This window comes from Nymphaea colorata, chromosome 9 (assembly GCF_008831285.2).
Source record: "Nymphaea colorata isolate Beijing-Zhang1983 chromosome 9, ASM883128v2, whole genome shotgun sequence".
Lineage (NCBI taxonomy): Eukaryota > Viridiplantae > Streptophyta > Magnoliopsida > Nymphaeales > Nymphaeaceae > Nymphaea > Nymphaea colorata.
In genome coordinates, this window is record NC_045146.1 from 20,119,338 (window position 1) to 20,129,243 (window position 9,906).

Below are 9,906 nucleotides of genomic sequence, written 5' to 3' on the forward strand. Positions count from 1 at the left end.
TATTATCTCTTTCCTCAGTATCCTATGGTGTCCTCTCTCTCTCTCTAATATATATATATTATGGGCAGAACCTGTCAGTTGAAATGCCGGTCGTGTAAACTGAATGCTGGACAGTAGTAGATATTGTTGGTTGCAACTTCAGTCTAGTGAAATATAACTGAAGCATTATGAATATGGGTAAGAAAGAAAAGATGCAGATATTGAAAATAAAATATGATGCATAAATTAAGCTCATCATCTGAGTATATGAATGTTGTGGGGAAAGGATTTAGTTGTCAGGAATATGTTGGTGGATGAAAAAGACATGAAGAGGATGATGAAGACTGTACAACACCACTCAGTGAATGGGACACAAGTAATTCCAGAATAACGTTTTTGGGGATTGGGAGCTAAGGAATCAAGTGTTGCTTTTAACGACAGATAAATTTGATGAAGCAAAAGAAACTTGATAATATTTAAAGAAAATGCATGTCAACCAATTAGACTTGAAGATATTGATTGCATCGAGATTAGAGGACTAAGGCAAGCAGATGAATCTATCTAGCCTTTTGTGCAAAAAATTTGAGGCTGTCAGTGTTAGATTATGTGTGAGTACATTTATGTATATTCGTATATATGTATCACTTCATATATTACATATCCAGTATATATATATATATATTTGTTTTCTTCTTTATTGATCTTTGTTCTTTACTCCTTTTGTATTTTCTTTTTTTTTCTCAGCTGTTTGTATTCTAGCAGTTGGAACCATCCAGTCTGTGTGTTGGATTGTGTTTTTTTGCTGTTGAAGGGACATAGCTCTTGTTTAATGAGGCAAAGATCTTGTTTTCAGTCAGAATATCTGTTTATGTATTCTGTTTATGATGCAAACTAATAAAAAGTGTAGAAAACATAAAGGATTTGTAGAGGTGTAGGAACCTTGAAGCTGAAGCAAAAAAACAACAAGCTATTGATTTACTGATAACTAATGAGGACTGATGTAGAAAATGTTTGCAGTAGCATTTCACATCGCTCTACCCTACCATTCATACGCTAAAAAAAATATTTATTTTTTTGGGTGCAAACACAAATAAAGAATTGAGTTATGGGCTTCCAGTCTGGAGTATAAAAATCCAAAACCAGATTGCATTGACAGAATCACAATCACTTGCAGTAAACACATAAAGTAAAATAGGGATAAAGTTATGATTTTATGCAAAATTGACAGCTTTCTTCAATTCCTAATACTAGTTAACCCAAGAGGCAGACTTGTTATGATCACAGGCACAGATATCTGTAATATTTGAAAATATTATGTTTTATTTTCATAACAGCATAAACGTTTTTGTAAAGGGAAAATTTCGTGATATGATCAAAATATTGTTCAAAAGTATTTCTTGTGATAAACCACAATATCTTCCATTTTCCTATATAAAATTTTTTTCAATCTGTTTTTCAGAGTATTTGCAAAAGCTATTCAGAATTTTAACGATACATTTTTAAGAAAATTAGTAGAGAAGAACTTATTTAATAATTTTTTGTTCTCATTTTTTTATATAATTTTGAATTCTCAAGGTTTTCCTGAAAAACAACTTTGTAGAAAAAAAATACCTGCCTTGCCAGTAAAACCCAAAAATTTTATATATTTTTTATATTGTCATGGTTAAGGGAAAGATACGTTCTGACAAGAACAACTGAAATTTGATGAAAAAGAGGACTTTGAAGACAATTCGTTCCTTTAATGGTACTGAGGAAGTCAGATGGAAAGAGAGAAGGCTCTTGTGCGTTCCAATTTCTGTTCAAGCAGGTGCTTCCCACCATTCAGAGTGGGAATCGGTTGACCTGGATTTGACTTACTTTTGCATATTTTAAGTAGCACCCTCACCCAAATGTGGCTCCATCATTATGCCTAGGCAACATAGGTATGGACAAAAAGTCCAAAGTGATACAGGTCTAGGTTATTCACCTATCAATCCAATGTGAAGGTGGAACAAATGTATGAACAATATAATAGTGAATGTTTTTCAAATAACAGAGGTTTCAAAACGAACCTGACAACCACCTCTTAGAGCCTCGATAACGAGATACTTCATTTGGTCCCGACTGACGGCCACATCTCGACTGACGGTCACATCTTTTAAATACTCTCTAGCCAGAATTATCTGTTGTGCAAGAAATCATGTGAAGAATAAGCCTTAGAGCAGCAAATTTGAAAAATAAGAAGTTTACTTTCTTTTTCAGAAATAAATTGAATAATACACATCACAAGAAAAACTTAACTTTCAAAAAGAACGGGTAACAGTTTTTCAGAAATTTCACACTACTGAAGAGACAACACGTAAAGAAAAGCAGGCAAATAAAAACATCAAAGTGAATAACATCCTCTGACGGTTTGACCTGCAAAATCAGACAATGCTGTAGCTCTCATTGAAGGATTCGTGGTGAGATATAGACAAAGAATTTACTAACTTCCTAGGAAAACTAATGACTTGAATATTTTTCTCTATATTTGACCTGAAGAGTTGGTCAATAACCATATTTTTCAGTTAATATAATCCATTAACTTTGAATTTCCTTGCAAAGCAATCAAAGGTCATCCTTAATTGCAGAACATTGAAGGTTTAGCTAATGCAGGAATGAAGCCGCCAACACCGCCGATAGGGCCAGCGAGACTAGTGAATCTTGATGAAAAGTTTTATTGAATCATACCATGGGATAACAGTATTAGAAGGTTCCGGTTTCAAGATGGTATATTGAATCTTGATGAAAAGTTTTTTTGCTCAAGTTCGTAACTCCTTTCACAACTCTGAACTCCCCTGTTGTTATCAAGCTTTGTCTATCTCAATAAATTTTGCAGAAAGAGCAGACTTTTACATTAACTGGTACTCCTTGACCAAATGATAAGTAGCCAAACATAAGGGCCACAAGACGACGCATAAAGACCAAAGAAAGCTTATAATTGGGCACCAAACAGATTTGATATGGCTTTTGTCAATTCCGTAACTCCAACTGGAAAGAGCTTATAAATGAAGCACCAGAGGCGGGTAAGAGAACGGCGGAGTGGACACTTGCGGGATCGTCGGGCCGCCAACACCGCCGATAGGGCCAGCGAGACTAGTGAAAGCTGAGAAACAAAAGAATGAAAATTGTAAGGCATTACATTTTAAACATAGAAGAAAATTGGCAACTTACAGCCGCATCTGGTGCGGCAAGCTCATAAGTTCAGAGGTGCCGCTCCAGATGCGGCTGTAAGTTGCCAATTTTCTTCTATGTTTAAAATGTAATGCCTTACAATTTTCATTCTTTTGTTTCTCAGCTTTCACTAGTCTCGCTGGCCCTATCGGCGGTGTTGGCGGCCCGACGATCCCGCAAGTGTCCGCTCCGCCATTCTCTTACCCGCCTCTGGTGCTTCATTTATAAGCTCTTTCCAGTTGGAGCTACGGAATTGACAAAAGCCATATCAAATCTGTTTGGTGCCCAATTATAAGCTTTCTTTGGCCTTTATGCTTCCTACTATTGCCACTTGCTTCTAACTGCCGTAAGCTACTCCAGTTTCAGAACAAAACATAAGGATAAATTTTAAGCGTTGTAAAATCCTAATAAAACAATACCCAAACACTAAGGTTGCATTTGATAACCCAGGATGTCAGATCCCAGGTGGGATTTACCGCATAAATCTGAGGATTGTCAAACTATAGATTTAGAATTGTACATTGGATCTCAAAACGCTGAAATCCATGAATCTCAAATCGGAGGGAAAGAATTTGACTTGAAGTGTACATGTGTGTGTAGACAGGGGAGGAGAGAGAGAGAATGCTGAGGGAGTGCATCAAACGTAAGATTTTTAAACCTCAGATCCCAGATCCGAGGTTTTAAAATTAAACCTAGATCTAAGATCCGACGCAATCAAATGCAACCCCCATGACTAGGGCAGGCATTTTTCGTGTGGAACCTAAACTGTGCTACAAAACTTCGTCTAAAATTGTTAACGTGAATATTTACAAAACAAAGATAGTAAAGGTGGTTTTCCAAGGTTCGACCGAACGAAACAAAGGTATATGTGGAAAATGCTTTTTCTATAAAAACAAAAAAAAAATGAAACAAATAAAAACACAGGGTCAGAGACATGTAAGACTGAAGCACATAAATCCAAATCTAACTTGAATATCATGAAAGAGCCTTCTGTAAAGTTGGCTTTGATAATTATGGTATACAGAAATGGCGTGACACAATCAGAAAAACGAGCCTAGGTTATTCTGGTAGAACACCCAAAGGTTAAATGTCATAAATCCAATTAAACATTATTGGAGGTAGTTTATTATAACCTTGAGAGAAAAAATGGACAACAAGATGTGCAATAATATTAGATGATAAACTGTCACAATACTTTTCTCTTAACCGTTGAACTAAAAAAGATCAAAGGTTGGTTGAGACTGTTATTTATCCATCTAACATCTATGCGTCTAACACATACCAGCTTCTCATAATATATATATATATATATATATTAGAGCAAATTCATAAATATACTTATAAATATGTTTCAAAGATTAGAGCAAATTCATAAAACAATAATTTTAGTATTTCATAAATATACTTCAATCTTTACAATAAATTCATAAAATAATCAGAAAATATCAACCGACCCTCTTTAAGGTTGAGGGGAATAAAATCTTGGTTGGCGGCCCCTCGTCCATCTAAATGATGATAGCAACTCGTCGACTTTACATGCTTCAGTCGACTTTACATGCTTCAGCTTCCAACTGAGGAAATTGAGTTCATAAAATTTTAGAAAATGACGTCTAACTTTTGTCTAGCTGCCTAAAAGAGGCTAAGAAACGGACCGGCATTAAGTCATTTTCGAATATTCTGGACAACTTCCAAAATCGTACCCCGATAATTAATGCCCGTTTACCATTTTTAGATTTTCCGGCACATCCATGGCCCATATCAGAAATTTTTAACAAAAGAAACTTAATTACATTTGTGTGGTAATACTAATTTCTGGGTTTTTTTTTCTTTTAAAGGGGTTTAGAAACAAATCAGTGAATTTAAAAGTAAAAGTATAAAAAAGCACTCATGGAAAGTGAAAACATTTGGGCAAACAAAAAAATAAATCATTAATTTGGTGAGGAATATTGATTTGTTTTTAGGATTTTTTTGGTTCAATGCTGCGTTTGATGTCTTAAAATTTTCTACCTCCACCTTTCCCCAAGGTTATTGTGGTGTTGGGGCCTGGACCCCCTCAAAGGGCTCACATCTTCGCTTGGTTCGTGCTACTCGACTGAATTAAGACTCAAGTAAACTTGCAGCATTTGGGGTCTTCTTTGGCTTCAAATTGTCCCCTTTGCAAGCCTCATCAATAAGAAAGAGACTGCGGCTCACTTCTTCTACCCTTTCCACAAAATGGACCGGCATACTGATCCGACATGAATGGAGTGTAGCGAGGTGCACAAACACCCGTGAATTTTGTGCCAACACAGTGTATGGTTCGATCCTATGACACAAGTATAATATGTCATCGTATTTAACGCATGGTTCGGCATGTCCTAGACAAATAATATGTGCTACTCTATTTAAGTACCGAGTTTATTATATGTGCAGAATTAAGCAACTCATTAAACCACGTCATTTATACAAGCAAAAGTCAAAATTAATATATATGGTCGCACTCCAAACCAAAAAAATATGTGCAACAAAAGCCCCTGTACAAGTCAAAATCACAAGGAAAAACAAATTGAGATATATTTATAAATAGCAATATTTTATTATAATTTTATATATTTATAAATATTATTTATATATTTTGTTATAATCGGGTTTCTCCCTGCAACTTGGAAATGTTGACACGTTTAAATGGCCCCCAAAAACCATGGAACGGATCCATTCGACTTTCCACCCATTCAATCTCATAGGGCCGTAAAATAAGGGGAGCCGCATGGGTATGAAGAAGTGTCTTCTTCCCCTGCGTTTCCATCTTGGAAGGCGAACAACGGAGGGGAGAGGAAGGAGGTCGTGTTGCCGGTTCCGATGAGGAAACTGCTCCCGAACCTCGACAGAGAAGATGGACTTGACACGGTACTTGAGGTTCCCGTTCCAGAGGAGATATTCAACCCAATGGACGGGTCCACGAAATCAAATTCATGGAGCAACGTCAAGACGTGGATGAAATGTTCACAAGTCTCTGTAGTTAGACCGGCAGCACCTCTACCTGGTGCTGGTGGTGGCGGCAACTCCGAGCTCCCACTTCTCCTCAATGTTGTTGGTGTGCCGTTGATCCCGCTGCATGTTGAGAATGATACATGACCGAACCATTCCAAAAAAGTAGCTACCTTTCTACAACACAACCCATGAATCAAACTGACGGACCGCCAATGTCTGCCATTGAACCGGTCCATCCCATTCCAAGGACTTCTACCGGTTCCAGCTCAGGCACGGGCAGATTCAAGCACATGGTGCGAACTCTCACCCACACACTCGCAGTCTCTCTTTCTATTATATAAATCCTCAAGTTGTGAGAAGAATCCCTCTCACACACGCAGCCCAATGTATTTTTTCTTTTTGTTTGGGTTGTGTTAATGAGGCGGTATATATATAGATTGAAAATCATTTTTATATATAGAATTGACAGATTTTTCCAATCTAAGTTTAGACTGAAAATCTTCAGTCCTTAACACACCACTCGATACAATGTACATGTACACTCATTTTCTCTTTTTGACTAGTGTACAAGCAGAGGAAATGTAAAACAAATTTAATAGCCCATGCTTGAGAAATCTCAAACTTCCAAAATAAAAATGCAAAATAAAATTTATCTTGACTTTAAAAATAAAAAATGAAGAAAGAGAGCAAGGATTTCTAATTTCTTCCCAAAAACTTCGATCTTTTCACTCAAATTTTTTAGACAAAAAGTAAGTACATGAACATCAATGGCTCAGCTTGCCCCCTTGATAAAATCAATTAGAGGTGCTTCTTTTCCTCTATTTTGCTCAAGCAAACTACACAATAAACTAAAGTTGTTTGACAATTATGTGTGCTAAAATTAAAATATGAAAAAAAATACATTCTTTTTTTCCTTTTAATTTAGCAAACCACCACCAATGGAGCCGATGCCTCCATCATATCATCGAGTTGTCACAGTCAACCTACCAATTAAAAGTAGAACACTTTAAAAGAAAAGAAAAAGATAAAAAGAGCAACTCAACACAACTAAAGAACAGGTAATATAGATAGACAAGTATTGCTCCATATATATTTCACCAACCTACAAGTCATTTCTTTGCTATTGAAATGAGAGTGTGCGAAGTACAATAAATCATACACAACTTTTAACAAACAAACATGAGGAAAATGCAACACATGGTTTTAAGTCTGACCTTTAAATTCTCAGCAATTCTAATATGTATCCCATTGTAATCACTTTTATTCGTTAACATGTTTGTTGTCAAATTCCAATTCAGATGAGGAGGCTCTCAGATGAGGAGGCTCTCATGAGTGGATTTCTTTCACATGTGCTCCCAGATTTTTCTTTTTCAATTTCACATTTTTGGTGCAATTAACAAAAACTTAAGCACATCGACATCAAGTTTTTGGCTGTTAAAAAAAAGATACAGAATGGTCAAGTGTCTTTAAAGCATATTGGAACAAACTATATGATTGCGGATCCGCTTACCAAGGGTTTAACACCTAAGGTCTTTCATGAACATGTTGTTTGTATGAGGGTGTTATTCTTGGGTGATGTGCTGATTTAGTGGGAGTTTGTATTTTGTTTGCTCTTATATATAGACCATATTCAGTTTTTATGAAGAATATAGTTTAAAGTTCTTTGGCTCCATTCTGTGTTTGTATTTTTTATCTGCATAAGGTTTTAAAGTAGGGCCAGTTGAGAATAGACATATTATAATCACATTACATGTAATTCTCATGTTATACATCCATATCATATCTATGTTATTGATTGTGTTAACATTTGTGATAATTGAAGGTTTAGCTAATTTTAATATAGCGAAAGCCGCTTTGGTTCTGTATTGATATGGTCATGGACGAGATTGGTGAAAATGACGTTTAATAATATAACAGTTATGAGCTCCTAAGGTTTTATGTAATGTCTGAATGTATAAAGACATATTTGGCCAAAGTGGGAGATTGTAAGAATAATTTGGTAGGCCGGCACATGTTTATGAGGAATTTCAGACATTATGGTTGTCTTAATGTAAATATCCACTTAAGTGATTGCGTTTTGAGATATTACGTTATTTAATATGATATGAGGTATTTTTATGATGTATACATACCTATATGCAATTATAGATTCTTTGATAGGTTGAATTTGTAATTGCTTATAATATAAAAGGGTAGTGGTGGTCCATAGGGTACGGTTGCTTGAAAAAAGAATGACCTTCAAGTCATATTTTGGGTCCTCATTTGGACAAAACATACAAATGTATCAGTTCAGTCAACAGATGGTTAAACTGGATCCACCTACTAAGCAAAAACGGTGGTTCAGCTTCGTTCATTAGATAAGGCGGGTGGCTGTATCGTGTAGTACAGTTATAATAAAACAAATAACTTAAGTTGCCCCATGTTGCGAAGATACTTTAGTCTCCAGAGCACCTACTATAGACACGAAATGTACGTAAGATATTTCATATGTGAGGTGTTCCCCCTTTAGACTTGTGGGTACAAAAGAGGGATGGCAATCAAGAGAACCATAAGTTCTCGACTGGGACTCAATTTTGCTCTTTACCACCAAATGTCTGCTTCCATTAAGCAGACACCCAGAAAATGAATTCACGAACTTTTCTTTTCACAATCACCAGACAACCTAAACAAATAAATGCACCAACAATAATCACGAACTTTTCCGTTCAGAATCGTCAGCGAAATCTAAAGTCAGTTCCGTACTAACAAAAAAAATTGTGGGTAAGAAACAAACGAAGTTCGTCAAGACAACCAAGAACCAGGCGCCGCAAGAATGAAGCATGTAAAAACTTCTCTACCGCGGCGAGTCCTATCCGTAAAGAAAATTCGACAACTCGGGGAAGGAAAACAATTCGAATCCAACGACAACGCCTTTTCTTTCACCATAGGACAAATTTCCGTCAAAAAGAAAAATCGGAAGAGAACTGAGCGCAGGTACTCCTATATCACGTTTTGAAGCATGGAAATGGAATGGGAACAATGTCTTTGCCACCGACTAAGGGAGCGTGACAAACTCAAGGAACTTATGTACCAGCCCAAGTATATAACTTATAACTATATTATGGATGGGAAGCTTCCCTTGGCCTGGACTTGAGAAGAATGGCCAGGAGAAACGTCCGCTCACATGCAAGGACGACGCCGTATTCCTATGTTCCCACACCGCTGCTGCCGTCGAACAATGGAAAAATAAAGGAAGGGAATTTGAGGTCTCTATCTTCATAGTTCTAGGAAATCGTGTATGTGGTTACCGTGTTGCTCTTTGCTCCTACTCTGTGTCATTCCCCAATTCTTTCATTGCTCTTTGCTCCTGCTGTATGTCGTTTCCCGATTCTTTCTTTCAGCTAATTCAGCAAATAAAAAGAGAAAGAAGTCTAGTTGGTAAAAATGACGACAATTTGTCGCCGAGGGGCAAATCGAGAGCAATATCAATTAACAGCTGTGATGCTGTCATATTATAGAATCCTAGAGAATCACTCCAATGAAGGGTCGGCTGGGACTGGGAGTTATCCTAGAGAAACACTCGAAAGCAGCCAACGACACGGTTAAATCGAGTCTTTTATACGCGTGAACGGAGTAAAGATGCGTTTCGCACTATCATCTAACGTACTTTTGTAAAAACAAACTTTGTTTTTTTGGTTGGCACATCTAAAATTTGGTTTTGATTTTTGAATAATTTAAGGGGGCTAGGGCTTTCAGTTTCTTTTATAAGACTAGGTCTTATCGACT